Raw genomic sequence first — 24,469 nt, 5'->3', positions numbered from 1 at the left:
CAATGTACGTCCTGCTGTCTACCCAACACTACCATGTCCCCTCCTCCTGTCAATGTACGTCCTGCTGTCTACCCAACACTACCATGTCCTCTCCTCCTGTCAATGTACGTCCTGCTGTCTACCCAATACTACCATGTCCCCCTCCTCCTGTCAATGTACGTCCTGCTGTCTACCCAATACTACCATGTCCTCTCCTCCTGTCAATGTACGTCCTGCTGTCTACCCAACACTACCATGTCCTCCTCCTCCTGTCAATGTACGTCCTGCTGTCTACCCAACACTACCATGTCCTCTCCTCCTGTCAATGTACGTCCTGCTGTCTACCCAACACTACCATGTCCCTCCTCCTGTCAGTAATGCGTCCTGCTGTCTACCCAAACTACCATGTCCCCTCCTCCTGTCAATGTACGTCCCGCTGTCTACCCAACACTACCATGTCCTCTCCTCCTGTCAATGTACGTCCTGCTGTCTACCCAACACTACCATGTCCCCTCCTCCTGTCAATGTACGTCCACACAGCTGTCTACCCAACACTACCATGTCCCCTCCTCCTGTCAATGTACGTCCTCACTGTCTACCCAACACTACCATGTCCCCTCCTCCTGTCAATGTACGTCCTGCTGTCTACCCAACACTACCATGTCCCCTCCTCCTGTCAATGTACGTCCTGCTGTCTACCCAACACTACCATGTCCTCTCCTCCTGTCAATGTACGTCCTGCTGTCTACCCAACACTACCATGTCCTCTCCTCCTGTCAATGTACGTCCTGCTGTCTACCCAACACTACCATGTCCCTCCTCCTGTCAATGTACGTCCTGCTGTCTACCCAACACTACCATGTCCCCTCCTCCTGTCAATGTACGTCCACACAGTGTCTACCCAACACTACCATGTCCTCTCCTCCTGTCAATGTACGTCCTGCTGTCTACCCAACACTACCATGTCCCCTCCTCCTGTCAATGTACGTCCTGCTGTCTACCCAACACTACCATGTCCTCTCCTCCTGTCAATGTACGTCCACACAGTGTCTACCCAACACTACCATGTCCCCTCCTCCTGTCAATGTACGTCCTGCTGTCTACCCAACACTACCATGTCCCCTCCTCCTGTCAATGTACGTCCTGCTGTCTACCCAACACTACCATGTCCTCTCCTCCTGTCAATGTACGTCCTGCTGTCTACCCAACACTACCATGTCCCCTCCTCCTGTCAATGTACGTCCTGCTGTCTACCCAACACTACCATGTCCTCTCCTCCTGTCAATGTACGTCCTGCTGTCTACCCAACACTACCATGTCCTCTCCTCCTGTCAATGTACGTCCTGCTGTCTACCCAACACTACCATGTCCCCTCCTCCTGTCAATGTACGTCCTGCTGTCTACCCAACACTACCATGTCCCCTCCTCCTGTCAATGTACGTCCTACTGTCTACCCAACACTACCATGTCCCCTCCTCCTGTCAATGTACGTCCTGCTGTCTACCCAACACTACCATGTCCTCTCCTCCTGTCAATGTACGTCCTGCTGTCTACCCAACACTACCATGTCCTCTCCTCCTGTCAATGTACGTCCTGCTGTCTACCCAACACTACCATGTCCCCTCCTCCTGTCAGTATCGTCCCACAGTGTCTACCCAACACTACCATGTCCCCTCCTCCTGTCATATGCGTCCTGCTGTCTACCCAACACTACCATGTCCTCTCCTCCTGTCAATGTACGTCCTGCTGTCTACCCAACACTACCATGTCCCCTCCTCCTGTCAATGTACGTCCACACAGTGTCTACCCAACACTACCATGTCCCCTCCTCCTGTCAATGTACGTCCTGCTGTCTACCCAACACTACCATGTCCCCTCCTCCTGTCAGTGTTACGTCCTGCTGTCTACCCAACACTACCATGTCCCCTCCTCCTGTCAATGTACGTCCTGCTGTCTACCCAACACTACCATGTCCCCTCCTCCTGTCAATGTACGTCCACACAGTGTCTACCCAACACTACCATGTCCCCTCCTCCTGTCAATGTACGTCCACACAGTGTCTACCCAACACTACCATGTCCTCTCCTCCTGTCAATGTACGTCCACACAGTGTCTACCCAACACTACCATGTCCCCTCCTCCTGTCAATGTACGTCCTGCTGTCTACCCAACACTACCATGTCCTCTCCTCCTGTCAATGTACGTCCTGCTGTCTACCCAACACTACCATGTCCCCTCCTCCTGTCAATGTACGTCCTGCTGTCTACCCAACACTACCATGTCCCCTCCTCCTGTCAAGTAATGTCCCCGCTGTCTACCCAACACTACCATGTCCTCTCCTCCTGTCAATGTAGGTCACCTGCTGTCTACCCAACACTACCATGTCCCCTCCTCCTGTCAATGTACGTCCTGCTGTCTACCCAACACTACCATGTCCTCTCCTCCCTGTCAATGTACGTCCTGCTGTCTACCCAACACTACCATGTCCCCTCCTCCTGTCAGTGTACGTCCACACGTGTCTACCCAACACTACCATGTCCCTCCTCCTGTCAGTAATGCGTCCTGCTGTCTACCCAACACTACCATGTCCTCTCCTCCTGTCAATGTACGTCCTGCTGTCTACCCAACACTACCATGTCCCCTCCTCCTGTCAATGTACGTCCTGCTGTCTACCCAACACTACCATGTCCCCTCCTCCTGTCAATGTACGTCCACACAGTGTCTACCCAACACTACCATGTCCCCTCCTCCTGTCAATGTACGTCCACACTGTGTCTACCCAACACTACCATGTCCTCTCCTCCTGTCAGTATACGTCCACACAGTGTCTACCCAACACTACCATGTCCTCCTCCTCCTGTCAATGTACGTCCTGCTGTCTACCCAACACTACCATGTCCTCCTCCTCCTGTCAATGTACGTCCTGCTGTCTACCCAACACTACCATGTCCCCTCCTCCTGTCAATGTACGTCCTGCTGTCTACCCAACACTACTGCATGTCCTCTCCTCCTGTCAGTATGGTCCTGCTGTCTACCCAACACTACCATGTCCCCTCCTCCTGTCAATGTATCGTCACCGCTGTCTACCCAACACTACCATGTCCTCTCCTCCTGTCAGTATGCTCTGCTGTCTACCCAACACTACCATGTCCTCCTCCTGTCAATGTACGTCCTGCTGTCTACCCAACACTACCATGTCCCCCTCCTGTCAATGTACGTCCCACAGTGTCTACCCAACACTACCATGTCCTCTCCTCCTGTCAATGTACGTCCTGCTGTCTACCCAACACTACCATGTCCTCTCCTCCTGTCAATGTACGTCCTGCTGTCTACCCAACACTACCATGTCCCCTCCTCCTGTCAATGTACGTCCTGCTGTCTACCCAACACTACCATGTCCCCTCCTCCTGTCAATGTACGTCCTGCTGTCTACCCAACACTACCATGTCCTCTCCTCCTGTCAATGTACGTCCACACAGTGTCTACCCAACACTACCATGTCCTCTCCTCCTGTCAATGTACGTCCTGCTGTCTACCCAACACTACCATGTCCCCCTCCTCCTGTCAATGTACGTCCTGCTGTCTACCCAACACTACCATGTCCTCTCCTCCTGTCAGTATGCGTCCTGCTGTCTACCCAACACTACCATGTCCCCTCCTCCTGTCAATGTACGTCCAGCTGTCTACCCAACACTACCATGTCCCTCCTCCTGTCAATGTACGTCCTGCTGTCTACCCAACACTACCATGTCCCCTCCTCCTGTCAATGTACGTCCTGCTGTCTACCCAACACTACCATGTCCCTCCTCCTGTCAATGTACGTCCTGCTGTCTACCCAACACTACCATGTCCCCTCCTCCTGTCAATGTACGTCCTGCTGTCTACCCAACACTACCATGTCCTCTCCTCCTGTCAAGTAATGTCCACACAGTGTCTACCCAACACTACCATGTCCCTCCTCCTGTCAATGTACGTCCCGCAGTGTCTACCCAACACTACCATGTCCCTCCTCCTGTCAATGTACGTCCATACGTGTCTACCCAACACTACCATGTCCCCTCCTCCTGTCAATGTGCGTCACAGCTGTCTACCCAACACTACCATGTCCCCTCCTCCTGTCAGTAATGCGTCCACACAGTGTCTACCCAACACTACCATGTCCTCTCCTCCTGTCAATGTCCTGCTGTCTACCCAACACTACCATGTCCCCTCCTCCTGTCAATGTGGTCCTGCTGTCTACCCAACACTACCATGTCCCTCCTCCTGTCAGTATACGTCCTTGTCTACCCAACACTACCATGTCCCTCTCTCCTGTCAATGTACGTCCTGCTGTCTACCCAACACTACCATGTCCCTCCCTCCTGTCAGTAAGCGTCCTGCTGTCTACCCAACACTACCATGTCCCCTCCTCCTGTCATGCAGTCCTGCTGTCTACCCAACACTACCATGTCCCTCCTCCTGTCAGTAGTACGTCCTCTGTCTACCCAAACACTACCATGTCCCCTCCTCCTGTCAATGTACGTCCTGCTGTCTACCCAACACTACCATGTCCCTCCTCCTGTCAGTGTACGTCCTGCTGTCTACCCAACACTACCATGTCCTCTCCTCCTGTCAGTGTACGTCCCAGTGTCTACCCAACACTACCATGTCCCCTCCTCCTGTCAATGTACGTCCTGCTGTCTACCCAACACTACCATGTCCCTCTCCTCCTGTCAATGTATCGTCCGCGCTGTCTACCCAACACTACCATGTCCCCTCCTCCTGTCAGTATACGTCCCGTGTCTACCCAACACTACCATGTCCCTCCTCCTGTCAGTAATGTCATACACTGTCTACCCAACACTACCATGTCCCCTCCTCCTGTCAATGTCGTCCTGCTGTCTACCCAACACTACCATGTCCTCTCCTCCTGTCAGTATGGTCCTGCTGTCTACCCAACACTACCATGTCCTCCTCCTGTCAATGTACGTCCTGCTGTCTACCCAACACTACCATGTCCCCTCCTCCTGTCAATGTCCGTCCTGCTGTCTACCCAACACTACCATGTCCCTCTCCTCCTGTCAATGTACGTCCTGCTGTCTACCCAACACTACCATGTCCCCTCCTCCTGTCAGTATACGTCCTGCTGTCTACCCAACACTACCATGTCCTCTCCTCCTGTCAATGTAGGTCCTGCTGTCTACCCAACACTACCATGTCCTCCTCCTCCTGTCAGTGTACGTCCACACAGTGTCTACCCAACACTACCATGTCCTCCTCCTCCTGTCAGTAATGCGTCCTGCTGTCTACCCAACACTACCATGTCCCCTCCTCCTGTCAGTAATGAGTCCACGGTGTCTACCCAACACTACCATGTCCCTCCTCCTGTCAGTATGGGTCATGCTGTCTACCCAACACTACCATGTCCTCCTCCTGTCAGTATGCGTCCACACAGTGTCTACCCAACACTACCATGTCCCTCTCCTGTCATGTATGCATCCTGCTGTCTACCCAACACTACCATGTCCTCTCCTCCTGTCAGTGTCGCCCCTGTCTACCCAACACTACCATGTCCCTTCCTCCTGTCATATAGGTCTGCTGTCTACCCAACACTACCATGTCCTCTCCTCCTGTCAGTGTACCGTCCGCTGTCTACCCAACACTACCATGTCCTCTCCTCCTGTCAGTAATACGTCACACAGTGTCTACCCAACACTACCATGTCCCTCCTCCTGTCAGTAATCGTCCTGCTGTCTACCCAACACTACCATGTCCTCTCCTCCTGTCAGTATCGTCCTGCTGTCTACCCAACACTACCATGTCCCCTCCTCCTGTCCGTTACGTCCACACGTGTCTACCCAACACTACCATGTCCTCTCCTCCTGTCAGTATACGTCCTGCTGTCTACCCAACACTACCATGTCCTCTCCTCCTGTCAGTAATGCGTCCTTGCTGTCTACCCAACACTACCATGTCCTCTCCTCCTGTCAGTGTACGCTCCTGCTGTCTACCCAACACTACCATGTCCTCTCCTCCTGTCAGTAATGGATCGCTCTGTCTACCCAACACTACCATGTCCCCTCCTCCTGTCAGTATACGTCCCACTGTCTACCCAACACTACCATGTGCCTCTCCTCCTGTCAATGTACGTCCGCGCTGTCTACCCAACACTACCATGTCCCTCCTCCTGTCAGTATGCGATCCCGGCTGTCTACCCAACACTACCATGTCCTTCCTCCTGTCAATTATCGTCCTCGTGTCTACCCACACTACCATGTCCCTCCTCCTGTCAGTAATAGTCCGCTGTCTACCCAACACTACCATGTCCTTCCTCCTGTCATATGTCCTGCTGTCTACCCAACACTACCATGTCCTCTCTCCTGTCAATGTACGTCCTACTGTCTACCCAACACTACCATGTCCCCTCCCATGTCTGCTCTCCAATCTACTGTCTCTTCCTGTTTCGCTGTCTACCCAACACTACCATGTCCCCTCTCTGTCAGTATGGTCCTCTCCCTACCTGTCCTCTCCAGTCTTCACAGTGTCTACCACACTCCATGTCTCCTCTCCTGTCATTATGGTCCTACAGTGTCTACCCAACACTACCATGTCCTCTCCTCCTGTCAAATGTATCGCCCTGCTGTCTACCCAACACTACCATGTCCCTCACTCCTGTCAGTGTACGTCCTGCTGTCTACCCAACACTACCATGTCCCCCCCTCCTGTCAGTATCGTCCTGCTGTCTACCCAACACTACCATGTCCTCTCCTCCTGTCATATGTCCGCACGGTGTCTACCCAACACTACCATGTCCCCTCCTCCTGTCAGTAATCGTCCTGCTGTCTACCCAACACTACCATGTCCTCTCCTCCTGTCAATGTACGTCCTGCTGTCTACCCAACACTACCATGTCCCCTCCTCCTGTCAATGTACGTCCCACAGTGTCTACCCAACACTACCATGTCCCCTCCTCCTGTCAATGTATCGTCCCTGTCTGCCCAACACTACCATGTCCTCTCCTCCTGTCAATTACGTCGTGTCTACCCAACACTACCATGTCCCCTCCTCCTGTCATATTGGTCCTGCTGTCTACCCAGCACTACCATGTCCCTCCTCCTGTCGTAGCTCAGGTGTCTGCCCAGCCTCTTCCTTCATTATTCTGCCCAACACTACCATGTCCCTCCTCCTGTCAATATACGTCCTGCTGTCTACCCAACACTACCATGTCCTCTCCTCCTGTCAATATACGATCACACAGTGTCTACCCAACACTACCATGTCCTCTCCTCCTGTCATTAGTCACTGTGTCTACCCAACACTACATTCCCTCCTCCTGTCATGATATCCTGCTGTCTACCCAACACTACCATGTCCTCTCTCCCTGTCAATGTATCCTGCGCTCTCACACTACCATGTCCTCTCCTCCTGTCAGTTGTCCTTCTGCCCCACTGCCTGTCCCTCCTCCTGTCGGTGTGGATCACAGCTGTCTACCCAACACTGCCATGTCCCTCCTCCTGTCAATGTACGTCCACACAGTGTCTACCCTACTACCATGTCCTCCTCCTGTCAATGTCCTGCTGTCTACCCAACACTCCGTGTCTCTCCTCCTGTCAGTATGCGTCCTGCTGTCTGCCCAACACTACCATGTCCCCTCCTCCTGTCAGTGTAGGTCCTGCTGTCTACCCAACACTACCATGTCCTCTCCTCCTGTCAGTGTACTCCTCTGTCTACCCAACACTACCATGTCCTCTCTCCTGTCAGTAATTCCCACGTCTACCCAACACTACCATGTCCTCCTCCTGTCAATGTTCCTGCTGTCTACCCAACACTACCGTGTCCCCTCCTCCTGTCAGTATGGTCACAACAGTGTCTACCCAACACTACCGTGTCCCTCCTCCTGTCATATCCGTCCTGCTGTCTACCCAACACTACCATGTCCTCCTCCTGTCAGTATGGTCCTGCTGTCTACCCAACACTACCATGTCCCTCTCCTCCTGTCAGTGTACGTCCTGCTGTCTACCCAACACTACCATGTCCCTCCTCCTGTCAATGTATGTCCTGCTGTCTACCCAACACTACCATGTCCCTCCTCCTGTCAATGTACGTCCTACATGTCTACCCAACACTACCATGTCCTCTCCTCCTGTCAATGTACGGTCCTGCTGTCTACCCAACACTACCATGTCCTCCTCCTCCTGTCAGTATGCGTCCACACAGTGTCTACCCAACACTACCATGTCCTCTCCTCCTGTCAGTTGCGTCACGTGTCTACCCAACACTACCATGTCCTCTCCTCCTGTCAATGTCGTCCACACAGTGTCTACCCAACACTACCATGTCCCTCCTCCTGTCAGTGTACGTCTGCTGTCTACCCAACACTGCCATGTCCCCTCCTCCTGTCAGTATCGTCCACACGTGTCTACCCAACACTACCATGTCCCTCCTCCTGTCAGTGATAGGTCTGCTGTCTACCAACACTACCATGTCCCTCCTCCTGTCAGTATGCGTCCGTCTACCCAACACTACCATGTCCTCTCCTCCTGTCAGTAATGATCCTGCTGTCTACCCAACACTACCATGTCCCTCCTCCTGTCAGTATACGTCCACAGTGTCTACCAACACTACCATGTCCTCCTCCTGTCAGTGATGTCCTGCTGTCTGCCCAACACTCCATGTCCTTCCTGTCAGTATGGGTCCTCTGTCTGCCCCAGCACTACCATGTCCTCTCCTCCTATCAATGTAATCGTCTGCTGTCTACCCAACACTACCATGTCCCCTCCTCCTGTCAATGTACGTCCTGCTGTCTACCCAACACTACCATGTCCTCTCCTCCTGTCAGTGTACGTCCACACAGTGTCTACCCAACACTACCATGTCCCCTCCTCCTGTCAATAATACGTCCTGCTGTCTACCCAACACTACCATGTCCTCTCCTCCTGTCAATGTGCGTCCTGCTGTCTACCCAACACTACCATGTCCTCTCCTCCTGTCAATGTACGTCCTGCTGTCTACCCAACACTACCATGTCCCTCCTCCTGTCATGTACGTCCAGCTGTCTACCCAACACTACCATGTCCCCTCCTCCTGTCAATTCGTCCTGCGTCTACCCAACACTACCATGTCCCCTCTCCTGTCAGTACGTCCTGCTGTCTACCCACACTACCGTGTCCCCTCTCCTGTCAGTTGATCACACTGCTGTCTGCCCAACACTACCATGTCCCTCCTTCAGTGATAGATCTCTGTCTACCCAACCCTACCATGTCCTCCTCTTCAGTATGTCTTCTGCCCAACACTGCCATGTCCTCTCCTCCTGTCTCTTCTACCCAACCTACCATTCCCTCTCCTGTCTGTGTCTCTTCTACCAACACTCCATGTCCCTCCTGTCATATAGTCCGCTTGTCACCCAACACTACCTGTCCCTCCTTTCTATGTCTCTTCTGCCCACACTCCCATGTCCCTCCTCCTGTCAGTAATGGATCACTCTGTCTCCCTACCATGTCCTCTCTTGTCAGTATGGTTCTCTGTCTGCCCAGCACTCCATGTCCACTCCTCTGTCAGTGTGTCCCTGCTTGTCTACCCACACTCCTTCCCTCCTCCTGCTTGCGTCCTGTTCTACCCAACACTACCATGTCCCTCCTCCTGTCAGTGTACGTCCTGTCTACCCAACACTACCATGTCCTCTCCTCCTGTCAATGCGTCCTGCTGTCTACCCAACACTACCATGTCCTCTCCTCCTGTCAATATACGTCCTGCTGTCTACCCAACACTACCATGTCCCTCCTCCTGTCAGTAATGGTCACCATCCCACCTTCCATTCTCTCCGCACTAGCTGTCTACCCAACACTACCATGTCCTCCTCCTGTCAATATGCGTCCTGCTGTCTACCCAACACTACCATGTCCTCTCCTCCTGTCAGTAATGTCCCACGTGTCTACCCAACACTACCATGTCCTCTCCTCCTGTCAGTATGCGTCCTGCTGTCTACCCAACACTACCATGTCCCTCCTCCTGTCAATGTATCGTCTGCTGTCTACCCAACACTACCATGTCCCTCCTCCTGTCAGTAATAGGTCCTGCTGTCTACCCAACACTACCATGTCCTCTCCTCCTGTCAATGTACGTTCCACAGTGTCTACCCAACACTACCATGTCCTCCTCCTCCTGTCGTTACGTCACTCGCTGTCTACCCAACACTACCATGTCCTCTCCTCCTGTCAATGTACGTCCCGCGTGTCTACCCACACTACCATGTCCTCTCCTCCTGTCAGTGTAGGTCCGGTGTCTGCCCAACACTACCATGTCCCTCCTCCTGTCAGTATGCGTCCTGCTGTCTACCCAACACTACCATGTCCCCTCCTCCTGTCAGTGTGGTCCTAGCTGTCTACCCAACACTACCATGTCCTCCTCCTCCTGTCAGTAGTCGATCCTGCTGTCTACCCAACACTACCATGTCCCTCTCCTCCTGTCATAATAGATCCTGCTGTCTACCCAACACTACCATGTCCTCCTCCTCCTGTCAATGTACGTCCACACAGTGTCTACCCAACACTACCATGTCCTCTCCTCCTGTCAATGTACGTCACACAGCTGTCTACCCAACACTACCATGTCCCCTCCTCCTGTCAGTGTACGTCCTGCTGTCTACCCAACACTACCATGTCCCCTCCTCCTGTCAATGTACGTCCTGCTGTCTGCCCAACACTACCATGTCCCTCCTCTGTCAGTATCGTCCTGCTGTCTACCCAACACTACCATGTCCTCTCCTCCTGTCAATGTACGTCCACCTGTCTACCCAACACTACCATGTCCTCTCCTCCTGTCAGTAATGACTCCTGCTGTCTACCCAACACTACCATGTCCCTCCTCCTGTCAATGTATCGGTCCTGCTGTCTACCCAACACTACCATGTCCTCTCCTCCTGTCGTTACGTCCCTGCTGTCTACCCAACACTACCATGTCCTCTCCTCCTGTCAGTTACGTCCTCCGCTGTCTACCCAACACTACCATGTCCTCCTCCTGTCAGTAATGCTTACGCACTGTCTACCCAACACTACCATGTCCCCTCCTCCTGTCAGTGTACGTCCACACAGTGTCTACCCAACACTACCATGTCCCCTCCTCCTGTCATATGCGCACAGCTGTCTACCCAACACTACCATGTCCTCCTCCTGTCAATGTACGTCCTGCTGTCTACCCAACACTACCATGTCCTCTCCTCCTGTCATATGTACGTCCTGCTGTCTACCCAATCACTACCATGTCCTCTCCTCCTGTCAATGTACGTCCTGCTGTCTACCCAACACTACCATGTCCCCTCCCTCCTGTCAGTGTACGTCATGCTGTCTACCCAACACTACCATGTCCCCTCCCTCCAATGGTAAGTCCAAGCTGTCTACCCAACACTACCATGTCCTCCTCCTGTCATTACGTCCGCTGTCTACCCAACACTACCATGTCCCTCTCCTGTCAGTATACGTCCTGTGTCTACCCAACACTCCATGTCCTCCTCCTGTCATTAATGGAGTCCACCAGCTGTCTACCCAACACTACCATGTCTCCTCCTCCTGTCAATGTAGTCCTCTGTCTACCACCACTACCATGTCCTCCTCCTGTCAATGTACGTCCAGCTGTCTACCCAACACTACCATGTCCTCCTCCTGTCAATGTACGTCCACTGTCTACCCAACACTACCATGTCCTCCGTCAATTAGGTCATACTGGTCTACCCAACACTACCATGTCCCTCCTCCTGTCAATGTACTCCTCACGTGTCTACCCAACACTACCATGTCCCTCCTCCTGTCAGTATACGTCCTGCTGTCTACCCAACACTACCATGTCCTTCCTCCTGTCAATGTAGTCGCACAGTGTCTGCCAACACTACCATGTCCCTCCTCCTGTCATATTCATGCTGTCTCCCAATGCTACCATGTCCTCCTCGCTATCAGTATCGTCAACTGTCTACCCAACACTACCATGCCTCTCCTCCTGTCGATGTATCGTCCCGTTCTACCCAACACTACCATGTCCTCCTCCTGTCAATATAGTCCTGCTGTCTACCCAACACTACCATGTCCCTCCTCCTGTCAGTAATGGGTCCTGCTGTCTACCCAACACTACCATGTCCCTCCTCCTGTCAGTGTAGTCACGCTGTCTACCCAACACTACCATGTCCTCTCCTCCTGTCAATGTATGTCCTGCTGTCTACCCAACACTACCATGTCCTCTCCTCCTGTCAATGTACGTCCACACAGTGTCTACCCAACACTACCATGTCCCTCCTCCTGTCAATGTATCGTCCACCACGTGTCTACCCAACACTACCATGTCCTCCTCCTGTCAATGTACGTCCTGCTGTCTACCCAACACTACCATGTCCTCTCCTCCTGTCAGTAATACGTCCACACAGTGTCTACCCACTACCATGTCCCCTCCTCCTGTCAGTATGTCCTGCTGTCTACCCAACAATCAATCAATCAATCAATCAATCAATTTTATTTTATGTAGTATTTCTTACATCCAGCTAATTCTCAGTAACATTTACACCAAGCCAGCCAATACAAGCCCCAAACAGCTAGTATATGGGGTGTGACACAGGTGGCTAAAAAAAACTCCCTAGAAGCAAAACCTAAATCAAACCAGGGCTTGAGGTGGCCAGTCCTCTTCTGCTTGCTTTGAGTGGAGATTCTCAACAAACCATGCCAAATGTTCAAAAATGCTGCATAAGTGACAAGCATGGTCAAATAATTCAGGAATAAATCTCCAGTTGGCTTTTTCATAGCGATCATCTAGGAGTTTAAAACAGCAGGTCTGGGACAGGTAGGGGTTCCACTGTTGCCAAGGCAGGGCAGTTTAAACTGGAATAGCAGCAAGGCCAGGCGGACTGGGGACAGCAGGTGTCATCATGCCCGGTAGTCTGACGTATGGTCCTAGAGCTCAGGTTCTCCAGAGAGAAACCAATTGCATGTTAAAATTCCCGGACTTCTGATAACGGAAATTACTCCATTACCAACTATCCCTGCCCGTCACATAAGCTACTGCATCATAAATACCGAGGCTGAACCGGACTCCAACACTGTGCCCCATCAAACGGACAGGGCCAAACAGAAATATAACCCCACCCACTCCGTCCAAACACAGCCCCACACCACTAGAGGATATCCCCAACCCACCAACTTTCAATCCTGAGACAAGGCGTATACCCCAGGGTCTCCACCACAGCACAAACCAAGGGCCCAATCCCCAACAGAAGATCACGTCAGTAACTCAGCCCACTCCAAGTGATGCGCACCCCTCCCAGGGGCGGCATGAAAGAGCACCAGCAAGCCAGTGACTCAGCCCTGCAACAGGGTTAGAGGCAGAAAATTCAGTGGAGAGGGGAACGGCCCGGCAGGACACAGTGTGTATTGTTGCTCCAGCCTTCTCCGTTCACCTTCCATCACTCAGACCCCAACTACTACCATGTCCTCTCCTCCTGTCAATGTACGTCCTGCTGTCTACCCAACACTACCATGTCCCTCTCTCCTGTCACTGTAGTCCTGCTGTCTACCCAACACTACCATGTCCCTCCTCCTGTCAGTAATACGTCCACACAGTGTCTACCCAACACTACCATGTCCCTCCTCCTGTCAGTGTACGTCCCTGTCTACCCAACACTACCATGTCCTCTCCTCCTGTCAGTATACGTCACAGCTGTCTACCCAACACTACCATGTCCCTCCCTCCTGTCAGTAGTCTCTCTGTCTACCCAACACTACCATGTCCTCTCCTCCTGTCATAATGCGTCCTGCTGTCTACCCAACACTACCATGTCCCCTCCTCCTGTCAATGTAGCGTCCTGCTGTCTACCCAACACTACCATGTCCCTCCTCCTGTCAGTGTACGTCCTGCTGTCTACCCAACACTACCATGTCCCTCCTCCTGTCAATGTACGTCCTGCTGTCTACCCAACACTACCATGTCCCCTCCTCCCTGTCAATGTACGTCCGCTGTCTACCCAACACTACCATGTCCTCTCCTCCTGTCAATGTACGTCCACACAGTGTCTACCCAACACTACCATGTCCCTCCTCCTGTCAATGTACGTCCGCTGTCTACCCAACACTACCATGTCCCCTCCTCCTGTCAATGTACGTCCTGCTGTCTACCCAACACTACCATGTCCCTCTCCTCCTGTCAATGTACGCTCACTGCTGTCTACCCAACACTACCATGTCCCCTCCTCCTGTCAATGTACGTCCACTCGTGTCTACCCAACACTACCATGTCCTCCTCCTCCTGTCAATGTATCGCTCTGCTGTCTACCCAACACTACCATGTCCCTCTCCTCCTGTCAGTACGTCCTGCTGTCTACCCAACACTACCATGTCCCTCTCCTCCTTCAATGCGTCCTGCTGTCTACCCAACACTACCATGTCCCCTCCTCCTGTCAATGTACGTCCCTGCTGTCTACCCAACACTACCATGTCCCCTCCTCCTGTCAGTAATACGTCCTGCTGTCTACCCAACACTACCATGTCCCTCTCCTCCTGTCAATATACGTCCTGCTGTCTCCCAACACTACCATGTCCTCCTCCTGTCAATGTAGCACACAGTTGTCTACCCAACACTACCATGTCCCCTCCTCCTGTCAATGTGCACGCCCCCCGCTGTCTACCCAACACTACCATGTCCTCCTCCTGTCAATGTACGTCCTGCTGTCTACCCAACACTACCATGTCCCTCTCCTCCTGTCAGTGTACGTCCACACAGTGTCTACCCAACACTACCATGTCCCTCCTCCTGTCAATGTACGTCCTGCTGTCTACCCAACACTACCATGTCCCTCCTCCTGTCAATGTACGTCCTGCTGTCTACCCAACACTACCATGTCCCTCCTCCTGTCAGTATACGTCCTACATGTCTACCCAACACTACCATGTCCTCTCCTCCTGTCAGTGTACGTCCACGTGTCTACCCAACACTACCATGTCCCCTCCTCCTGTCAATGTACGTCCACAGTGTCTACCCAACACTACCATGTCCCTCCTCCTGTCAATGTACGTCCTGCTGTCTACCCAACACTACCATGTCCCCTCCTCCTGTCAGTGTACGTCCTGCTGTCTACCCAACACTACCATGTCCTCTCCTCCTGTCAATGTACGTCCTGCTGTCTACCCAACACTACCATGTCCCTCCTCCTGTCAATGTACGTCCCTGCTGTCTACCCAACACTACCATGTCCTCTCCTCCTGTCAATGTATCGTCACGCTGTCTACCCAACACTACCATGTCCCCTCCTCCTGTCAGTGTAATCGTCACAGTGTCTACCCAACACTACCATGTCCCTCCTCCTGTCAGTATCGTCCACATATCTACCCAACACTACCATGTCCTCTCCTCCTGTCAATGTACGTCCCTGCTGTCTACCAACACTACCATGTCCCTCCTCCTGTCAATGTATGGTCCTGCTGTCTGCCGAACACTACCATGTCCCTCCTCCTGTCAGTGTACGTCCCTGCTGTCTACCCAACACTACCATGTCCCTCCTCCTGTCAATGTACGTCCCTGACTGTCTACCCAACACTACCATGTCCTCTCCTCCTGTCAATGTACGTCCTGCTGTCTACCCAACACTACCATGTCCTCCTCCTGTCAATGTATCGTCCACACAGTGTCTACCCAACACTACCATGTCCCCTCCTCCTGTCAATGTACGTCCATACTGTCTACCCAACACTACCATGTCCTCCTCCTGTCAGTGTACGTCCTGCTGTCTACCCAACACTACCATGTCCTCCTCCTGTCAGTGTACGTCCTGCTGTCTACCCAACACTACCATGTCCCCTCCTCCTGTCAGTGTACGTCCTGCTGTCTACCCAACACTACCATGTCCTCCTCCTGTCAATGTACGTCTCGCTGTCTACCCAACACTACCATGTCCCTCCTCCTGTCAATGTACGTCCACACAGTGTCTACCCAACACTACCATGTCCTCTCCTCCTGTCAATGTACGTCCCCAGTGTCTACCCAACACTACCATGTCCCCTCCTCCTGTCAGTATACGTCCACACAGTGTCTACCCAACACTACCATGTCCTCTCTCCTGTCAATGTACGTCCCTGCTGTCTACCCAACACTACCATGTCCCCTCCTCCTGTCAATGTATTGCTCTGCTGTCTACCCAACACTACCATGTCCCTCCTCCTGTCAATGTACGTCCTGCTGTCTACCCAACACTACCATGTCCCCTCCTCCTGTCAATGTACGTCCTGCTGTCTACCCAACACTACCATGTCCTCTCCTCCTGTCAGTGTACGTCCCGTGTCTACCCAACACTACCATGTCCCTCCTCCTGTCAATGTAGGTCCCGTTGTCTGCCCAACACTTCCATGTCCTCTCCTCCTGTCAATGTATGCTCCTGCTGTCTGCCCAACACTACCGTGTCCTCTCCTCCTGTCAGTATACGTCCTGCTGTCTGCCCAACACTACCATGTCCTTCCTCATGTCAATGTAAGTCCTGCTGTCTACCCAACACTACCATGTCCCTCCTCCTGTCAGTAATGGTCCTGCTGTCTACCCAACACTACCATGTCCCTCCTCCTGTCAATGTACGTCACACTAGTGTCTACCCAACACTACCATGTCCCCTCCTCCTGTCAATGTAGCGTCCTGCTGTCTACCCAACACTACCATGTCCTCTCCTCCTGTCAATGTACGTCCCACAGTGTCTACCCAACACTACCATGTCCCCTCCTCCTGTCAATGTACGTCCTCACAGTGTCTACCCAACACTACCATGTCCTCTCCTCCTGTCAGTGTACGTCCTGCTGTCTACCCAACACTACCATGTCCCCTCCTCCTGTCAATGTACGTCCTGCCTGTCTACCCAACACTACCATGTCCTCTCCTCCTGTCAATGTATCGTCCTAGCTGTCTACCCAACACTACCATGTCCTCTCCTCCTGTCAGTAATACGTCCACACAGTGTCTACCCAACACTACCATGTCCCCTCCTCCTGTCAATGTAGTCCTGACTGTCTACCCAGCACTACCATGTCCCTCCTCCTGTCAATGTACGTCCTGCTGTCTACCCAACACTACCATGTCCCCTCCTCCTGTCAATGTATGGTCCACACAGCTGTCTGCCCAACACTACTATGCCTCTCCTCCCTGTCAGTATTGGTCCTGCTGTCTACCCAACACTACCATGTCCCTCCTCCTGTCAGTAGTCCGTGTCTACCCAACACTACCATGTCCCTCCTCCTGTCTGTGTTGTCCTTGTCTACCCAACACTACCATGTCCTCTCCTCTGTCAGTTACGTCCTGGTGTCTACCCAACACTACCATGTCCCCTCCTCCTGTCAGTGATACGTCCTCCGTGTCTACCCAACACTACCATGTCCTCCTCCTGTCAGTATAGTCATACTGTCTACCCAACACTACCATGTCCCTCCTCCTGTCAATGTGCGTCCTGCTGTCTACCCAACACTACCATGTCCTCTCCTCCTGTCAATGTATCGTCTGCTGTCTACCCAACACTACCATGTCCCCTCCTCCTGTCAGTTGGTCCACACGGTGTCTACCCAACACTACCATGTCCCTCCTCCTGTCAATTACGTCCTGCTGTCTACCCAACACTACCATGTCCCTCCTCCTGTCAATGTAGCGTCCTGCTGTCTACCCAACACTACCATGTCCCTCCTCCTGTCAGTAATGTTCACACGTTGTCTACCCAACACTACCATGTCCTCTCATCCTGTCAATGTGCTCACAGCTGTCTACCCAACGTCTACCATGCTCCTCCTCCTGTCAGTGTAGATCACACGTGTCTGCCCAACACTACCATGTCCTCTCCTCTCTGTCAATGTCGTCCTGCTGTCTGCCCAACACTACCATGTCTCCTCCTCCAATCGGTAATGGGTCCTAGCGTGTCTGCCCACGCACTGCCATGTCCTCTTCCGTCAGTCGGTTTTTCTTGTCTCCACTCCATGTCCTCTCATCCTGTCGTATACGTCATTGCTGTCTACCCAAACTAGCCTATGTCCCCTCCTCCTGTCGGTAATGGTCCGCTTGTCTGCCCAACACTACCATGTCCCCTCCTCCTGTCAGTATCGTCCACACAGTGTCTACCCAACACTAGCCATGTCTCCTCCTCCGTCAATGTAGGCTCCCGCTGTCTGCCCAGCACTGCCGATGTCCCTCCTCCTGTCGGTAATGCTCATGCTGTCTACCCAACACTACCATGTCCTCTCCTCCTGTCAGTGTACGTCCTGCTGTCTACCCAACACTACCATGTCCTCTCCTCTGTCGGTAATGTACGTCCTGCTGTCTACCCAACACTACTATGTCCCTCCTCCTGTCAATGATCGCCCTGCTGTCTACCCAACACTACCATGTCCTCTCCTCCTGTCAATGTACGTCCTGCTGTCTACCCAACACTACCATGTCCCCTCCTCCTGTCAACACAGTGACAGAAGTCAACATGGTTGGCTCACACACACACACACACACACACACACACACACACACACACACACACACACACACACACACACACACACACACACACCCAGACCTGCCTCTACTGACACAAATAAACACACTGTCTGTTTTTCTCTCTCTCTATCTATTTATTTCTCTTTTTTCTCTATATATCTATCTATCTCTCTCTCTCTATATATATATATATATATATATATATATATATATATATATATATATATATATATATATCTCTCTCTCTCTCTCTCTTCTCTCTTCTCTCTCTCTATCTATCTTTTCTCTCCATCTCTCTCTCTCCCCCAGTGGTCATGGTTCCCAGTCCCCAGAGCCTCCAGATTGCAACGCCAGGTCCAACACCAAGTCCAGCGCTAAAGCCCTTTACGGTAGGCACAGTAGCTACCAGTCACGTTCTCTCTCTCTCTCCATCCATCCCCCTCTCTCTCATCTCTCGCTCTCTCTATCTCTCTCCATCCATCCCCCTCTCTCTCATCTCTCGCTCTCTCTTTCCCCCAAAAGCATGTAGTGAGTGTTCTTGTAGGGCCCTTTGTCTAAAGCCAGGGTCCATAAGAAGCAGCAGCATCATAAGATGTGGAGACTTGAAATAAGAAGCAGCAGCATCATAAGATGTGGAGACTTGAAATAAGAAGCAGCAGCACCATAAGATGTGGAGACTTGAAATAAGAAGCTGCAGCTTCATAAGATGTGGAGACTTGAAATAAGAAGCAGCAGCACCATAAGATGTGGAGACTTGAAATAAGAAGCTGCAGCATCATAAGATGTGGAGACTTGAAATAAGAAGCAGCAGCACCATAAGATGTGGAGACTTGAAATAAGAAGCAGCAGCACCATAAGATGTGGAGACTTGAAATAAGAAGCAGCAGCATCATAAGATGTGGAGACTTGAAATAAGAAGCAGCAGCATCATAAGATGTGGAGACTTGAAATAAGAAGCAGCAGCACCATAAGATGTGGAGACTTGAAATAAGAAGCAGCAGCATCATAAGATGTGGAGACTTGAAATAAGAAGCAGCAGCTTCATAAGATGTGGAGACTTGAAATAAGAAGCAGCAGCACCATAAGATGTGGAGCCTTGAAAGCCACGTCAGCCATAGCTCTTCCCCAACCTAAACCTGGTGGTTTCTTGAACCGTTCTCATAATGTCTTCCATATCTTGCTGTGAGCAGCTTACCAACGTACTCTGCAGCATGTTCAATATGTAGGATATCTAGTGGATGGCATGTGGATGATACCTAATGCATGTGGATATCCTTCATCTGCTGTGGTGTAACCTGTCAGGTGTTCTCTCTCTGACCCCCCCCTCCCCCTGCTGTGGTGTAACCTGTCAGGTGTTCTCTCTCTGACCCCCCTCCCCCTGCTGTGGTGTAACCTGTCAGGTGTTCTCTCTCTGACCCCCTCCCCCTGCTGTGGTGTAACCTGTCAGGTGTTCTCTCTCTGACCCCCTCCCCCCTGCTGTGGTGTAACCTGCCAGGTGTTCTCTCTCTGACCCCCCTCCCCCTGCTGTGGTGTAACCTGTCAGGTGTTCTCTCTCTGACCCCCTGCTGTGGTGTAACCTGTCAGGTGTTCTCTCTCTGACCCCCTCCCTGCTGTGGTGTAACCTGTCAGGTGTTCTCTCTCTGACCCCCTCCCCCTGCTGTGGTGTAACCTGTCAGGTGTTCTCTCTCTGACCCCCCCTCCCCTGCTGTGGTGTAACCTGTCAGGTGTTCTCTCTCTGACCCCCTCCCCCTGCTGTGGTGTAACCTGTCAGGTGTTCTCTCTCTGACCCCCCTCCCCCTGCTGTGGTGTAACCTGTCAGGTGTTCTCTCTCTGACCCCCTCCCCTGCTGTGGTGTAACCTGTCAGGTGTTCTCTCTCTGACCCCCTCCCCTGCTGTGGTGTAACCTGTCAGGTGTTCTCTCTCTGACCCCCCTCCCCTGCTGTGGTGTAACCTGTCAGGTGTTCTCTCTCTGACCCCCTCCCCCTGCTGTGGTGTAACCTGTCAGGTGTTCTCTCCTCTCTGACCCCCCTCCCCCTGCTGTGGTGTAACCTGTCAGGTGTTCTCTCTCTGACCCCCCCTCCTCCCCTGCTGTGGTGTAACCTGTCAGGTGTTCTCTCTCGACCCCCTCCTGCTGTGGTGTAACCTGTCAGGTGTTCTCTCTCTGACCCCCTCCCCCTGCTGTGGTGTAACCTGTCAGGTGTTCTCTCTCTGACCCCCCCCTCCCCTGCTGTGGTGTAACCTGTCAGGTGTTCTCTCTCTGACCCCCTCCCCCTGCTGTGGTGTAACCTGTCAGGTGTTCTCTCTCTGACCCCCTCCCCTGCTGTGGTGTAACCTGTCAGGTGTTCTCTCTCTGACCCCCTCCCCTGCTGTGGTGTAACCTGTCAGGTGTTCTCTCTCTGACCCCCTCCCCCCTGCTGTGGTGTAACCTGTCAGGTGTTCTCTCTCTGACCCCCTCCCCTGCTGTGGTGTAACCTGTCAGGTGTTCTCTCTCTGACCCCCCCCCCCCTGCTGTGGTGTAACCTGTCAGGTGTTCTCTCTCTGACCCCCTCCTGCTGTGGTGTAACCTGTCAGGTGTTCTCTCTCTGACCCCCCCCCTGCTGTGGTGTAACCTGTCAGGTGTTCTCTCTCTGACCCCCCCCTCCCCTGCTGTGGTGTAACCTGTCAGGTGTTCTCTCTGACCCCCTCCCCCTGCTGTGGTGTAACCTGTCAGGTGTTCTCTCTCTGACCCCCCTCCCCCTGCTGTGGTGTAACCTGTCAGGTGTTCTCTCTCTGACCCCCCCCTCCCCTGCTGTGGTGTAACCTGTCAGGTGTTCTCTCTCTGACCCCCCTCCCCCTGCTGTGGTGTAACCTGTCAGGTGTTCTCTCTCTGACCCCCTCCCCTGCTGTGGTGTAACCTGTCAGGTGTTCTCTCTCTGACCCCCTCCCCTGCTGTGGTGTAACCTGTCAGGTGTTCTCTCTCTGACCCCCTCCTGCTGTGGTGTAACCTGTCAGGTGTTCTCTCTCTGACCCCCTCCCCTGCTGTGGTGTAACCTGTCAGGTGTTCTCTCTCTGACCCCTCCCCTGCTGTGGTGTAACCTGTCAGGTGTTCTCTCTCTGACCCCCCCCCCCCCCCTGCTGTGGTGTAACCTGTCAGGTGTTCTCTCTCTGACCCCCCTCCCCTGCTGTGGTGTAACCTGTCAGGTGTTCTCTCTCTGACCCCCCCCTCCCCCTGCTGTGGTGTAACCTGTCAGGTGTTCTCTCTCTGACCCCCCTCCTGCTGTGGTGTAACCTGTCAGGTGTTCTCTCTCTGACCCCCTCCCCCTGCTGTGGTGTAACCTGTCAGGTGTTCTCTCTCTGACCCCCTCCCCCTGCTGTGGTGTAACCTGTCAGGTGTTCTCTCTCTGACCCCCCTCCCCTGCTGTGGTGTAACCTGTCAGGTGTTCTCTCTCTGACCCCCCCCCCCCGCTGTGGTGTAACCTGTCAGGTGTTCTCTCTCTGACCCCCTCCCCTGCTGTGGTGTAACCTGTCAGGTGTTCTCTCTCTGACCCCCCTCCCCCTGCTGTGGTGTAACCTGTCAGGTGTTCTCTCTCTGACCCCCCTCCCCGTGCTGAGCTAACCGCCATCTTGACTTCTGGACTTGCTGCTCTTTTATCTGCCCAGGTGAAGGCTGTTCCTATGTCCACCAAATGCCTTAGAGGATCCAGGATCACATGGGATCTGGAGTTGGCTTCATATCCTACAGATAACTAGTCTTAATGAGTCATTGGTGCTTGATATTGAGTCAGATCATATCCCTCACCACCCCTCCCCTCCCTCACTCCTCTCCTCATCACTCACTCATTATCTATCACTCCTCTCCATCTCTCCATCTCTCCATCTCTCCATCTCTCTATCACCTCACTCACAGGAACGGATGGAATATACTTCCTCCACACGTCTGCCAAACACAAAAAGAAAGGTAGACTCAAACAGTGTCCTGTTTTGTGTGTGTGTGTTGCCAAGGCATCACAACCTTCTGTTGCCAAGGCATCACAACCTTCTGTTGCCAAGGCTTCACAACCTTCTGTTGCCAAGGCTTCACAACCTTCTGTTGCCAAGGCTTCACAACCTTCTGCAAAACCAAATGACAGATTCTATGTTATCAGAACAAATTGAACTCAAGGTTGTGGCTTTTGTGTGTGAAATATAGACGTGAAAATGTATAGACATGATAAAGTATAGACGTGATAATGTATAGACGTGATAATATATAGACGTGATAATGTATAGACGTGATAATATATAGACGTGATAATGTATAGACGTGATAATATATAGACGTGATAATGTATAGACGTAATAATGTATAGACGTGATAATGTATAGACGTGATAATGTATAGACGTAATAATGTACTGGACTGTACCCTGAGGCTGTAGATTAGAACAGAACAGACTCCAGCCTGTCTGGGAGCAGAGAGCTTTATTTGGTTCTGCAGAAGAGACTGATAACCTTGAAGTGTTCTGTCTTTCTCGCTCGCTGGACCTTCTGTTCTGAGAGAAAGTCACCCTGGCCTCTCTAGGAGCCTCCAGCAGTTCTGTTCTAGAGGAGATCTAGAACACTTCACCTGCTGTTGTAGAACACTTCAGATCTAGAACACTAGAACACTTCACCTGCTGTTGTAGAACACTTCAGATCTAGAACACTAGAACACTTCACCTGCTGTTGTAGAACACTTCAGATCTAGAACACTAGAACACTCCACCTGCTGTTGTAGAACACTTCAGATCAAGAACACTAGAACACTTCACCTGCTGTTGTAGAACACTTTAGATCTAGAACACTAGAACACTCTACCTGCTGTTGTAGAACACTTCAGATCTAGAACACTAGAACACTCCACCTGCTGTTGTAGAACACTTCAGATCTAGAACACTAGAACACTCCACCTGCTGTTGTAGAACACTTCAGATCTAGAACACTAGAACACTCCACCTGCTGTTGTAGAACACTTCAGATCTAGAACACTAGAACACTCCACCTGCTGTTGTAGAACACTTCAGATCTAGAACACTAGAACACTCCACCTTCTGTTGTAGAACACTTCAGATCTAGAACACTAGAACACTCCACCTTCTGTTGTAGAACACTTCAGATCTAGAACACTAGAACACTCCACCAACAACCCCTACTACTAGTAGTCTGTAGTCCTTAGCTCCACTCCCCAATAACCCCTAATACTAGTAGTCTGTAGTCCTTAGCTCCACTCCCCAATAACCCCTACTACTAGTAGTCTGTAGTCCTTAGCTCCACTCCCCAATAACCCTACTACTAGTAGTCTGTAGTCCTTAGCTCCACTCCCCAATAACCCCTACTACTAGTAGTCTGTAGTCCTTAGCTCCACTCCCCAATAACCCCTACTACTAGTAGTCTGTAGTCCTTAGCTCCACTCCCCAATAACCCCTACTACTAGTAGTCGGTAGTCCTTAGCTCCACTCCCCAATAACCCCTACTACTAGTAGTCTGTAGTCCTTAGCTCCACTCCCCAATAACCCCTACTACTAGTAGTCTGTAGTCCTTAGCTCCACTCCCCAATAACCCCTACTACTAGTAGTCTGTAGTCCTTAGCTCCACTCCCCAATAACCCCTACTACTAGTAGTCTGTAGTCCTTAGCTCCACTCCCCAATAACCCTCTACTACTAGTAGTCTGTAGTCCTTAGCTCCACTCCTATAACCCCTACTACTAGTAGTCTGTAGTCCTTAGCTCCACTCCCCAATAACCCCTACTACTAGTAGTCTGTAGTCCTTAGCTCCACTCCCCAATAACCCCCTACTACTAGTAGTCTGTAGTCCTTAGCTCCACTCCCCCAATAACCCCTACTACTAGTAGTCTGTAGTCCTTAGCTCCACTCCCCAATAACCCCTACTACTAGTAGTCTGTAGTCCTTAGCTCCACTCCCCAATAACCCCTACTACTAGTAGTCTGTAGTCCTTAGCTCCACTCCCCAATAACCCCTACTACTAGTAGTCTGTAGTCCTTAGCTCCACTCCCCAATAACCCCTACTACTAGTAGT

The 24,469-nt window shown here is 52.1% G+C and overlaps 1 protein-coding gene across 1 annotated transcript in view; it reads left to right on the top strand.

Annotated features, from left to right (window-relative positions):
- The window catches only part of LOC121560054 (epidermal growth factor receptor kinase substrate 8-like), a gene marked incomplete at its 3' end in the record, with an annotated part of 56,521 nt that overhangs the window by 12,255 nt on the left and 19,797 nt on the right, over positions 1 to 24,469 (top strand). The window contains exons 2-3 of the mRNA XM_045218713.1: positions 18,745 to 18,824; positions 22,322 to 22,372. The remainder of the gene's footprint in view (positions 1 to 18,744; positions 18,825 to 22,321; positions 22,373 to 24,469) is intronic.

This window comes from Coregonus clupeaformis, unplaced genomic scaffold (assembly GCF_020615455.1).
Source record: "Coregonus clupeaformis isolate EN_2021a unplaced genomic scaffold, ASM2061545v1 scaf1746, whole genome shotgun sequence".
Taxonomy (NCBI): domain Eukaryota; kingdom Metazoa; phylum Chordata; class Actinopteri; order Salmoniformes; family Salmonidae; genus Coregonus; species Coregonus clupeaformis.
This window is presented reverse-complemented; position numbering and strand designations above follow the sequence as displayed.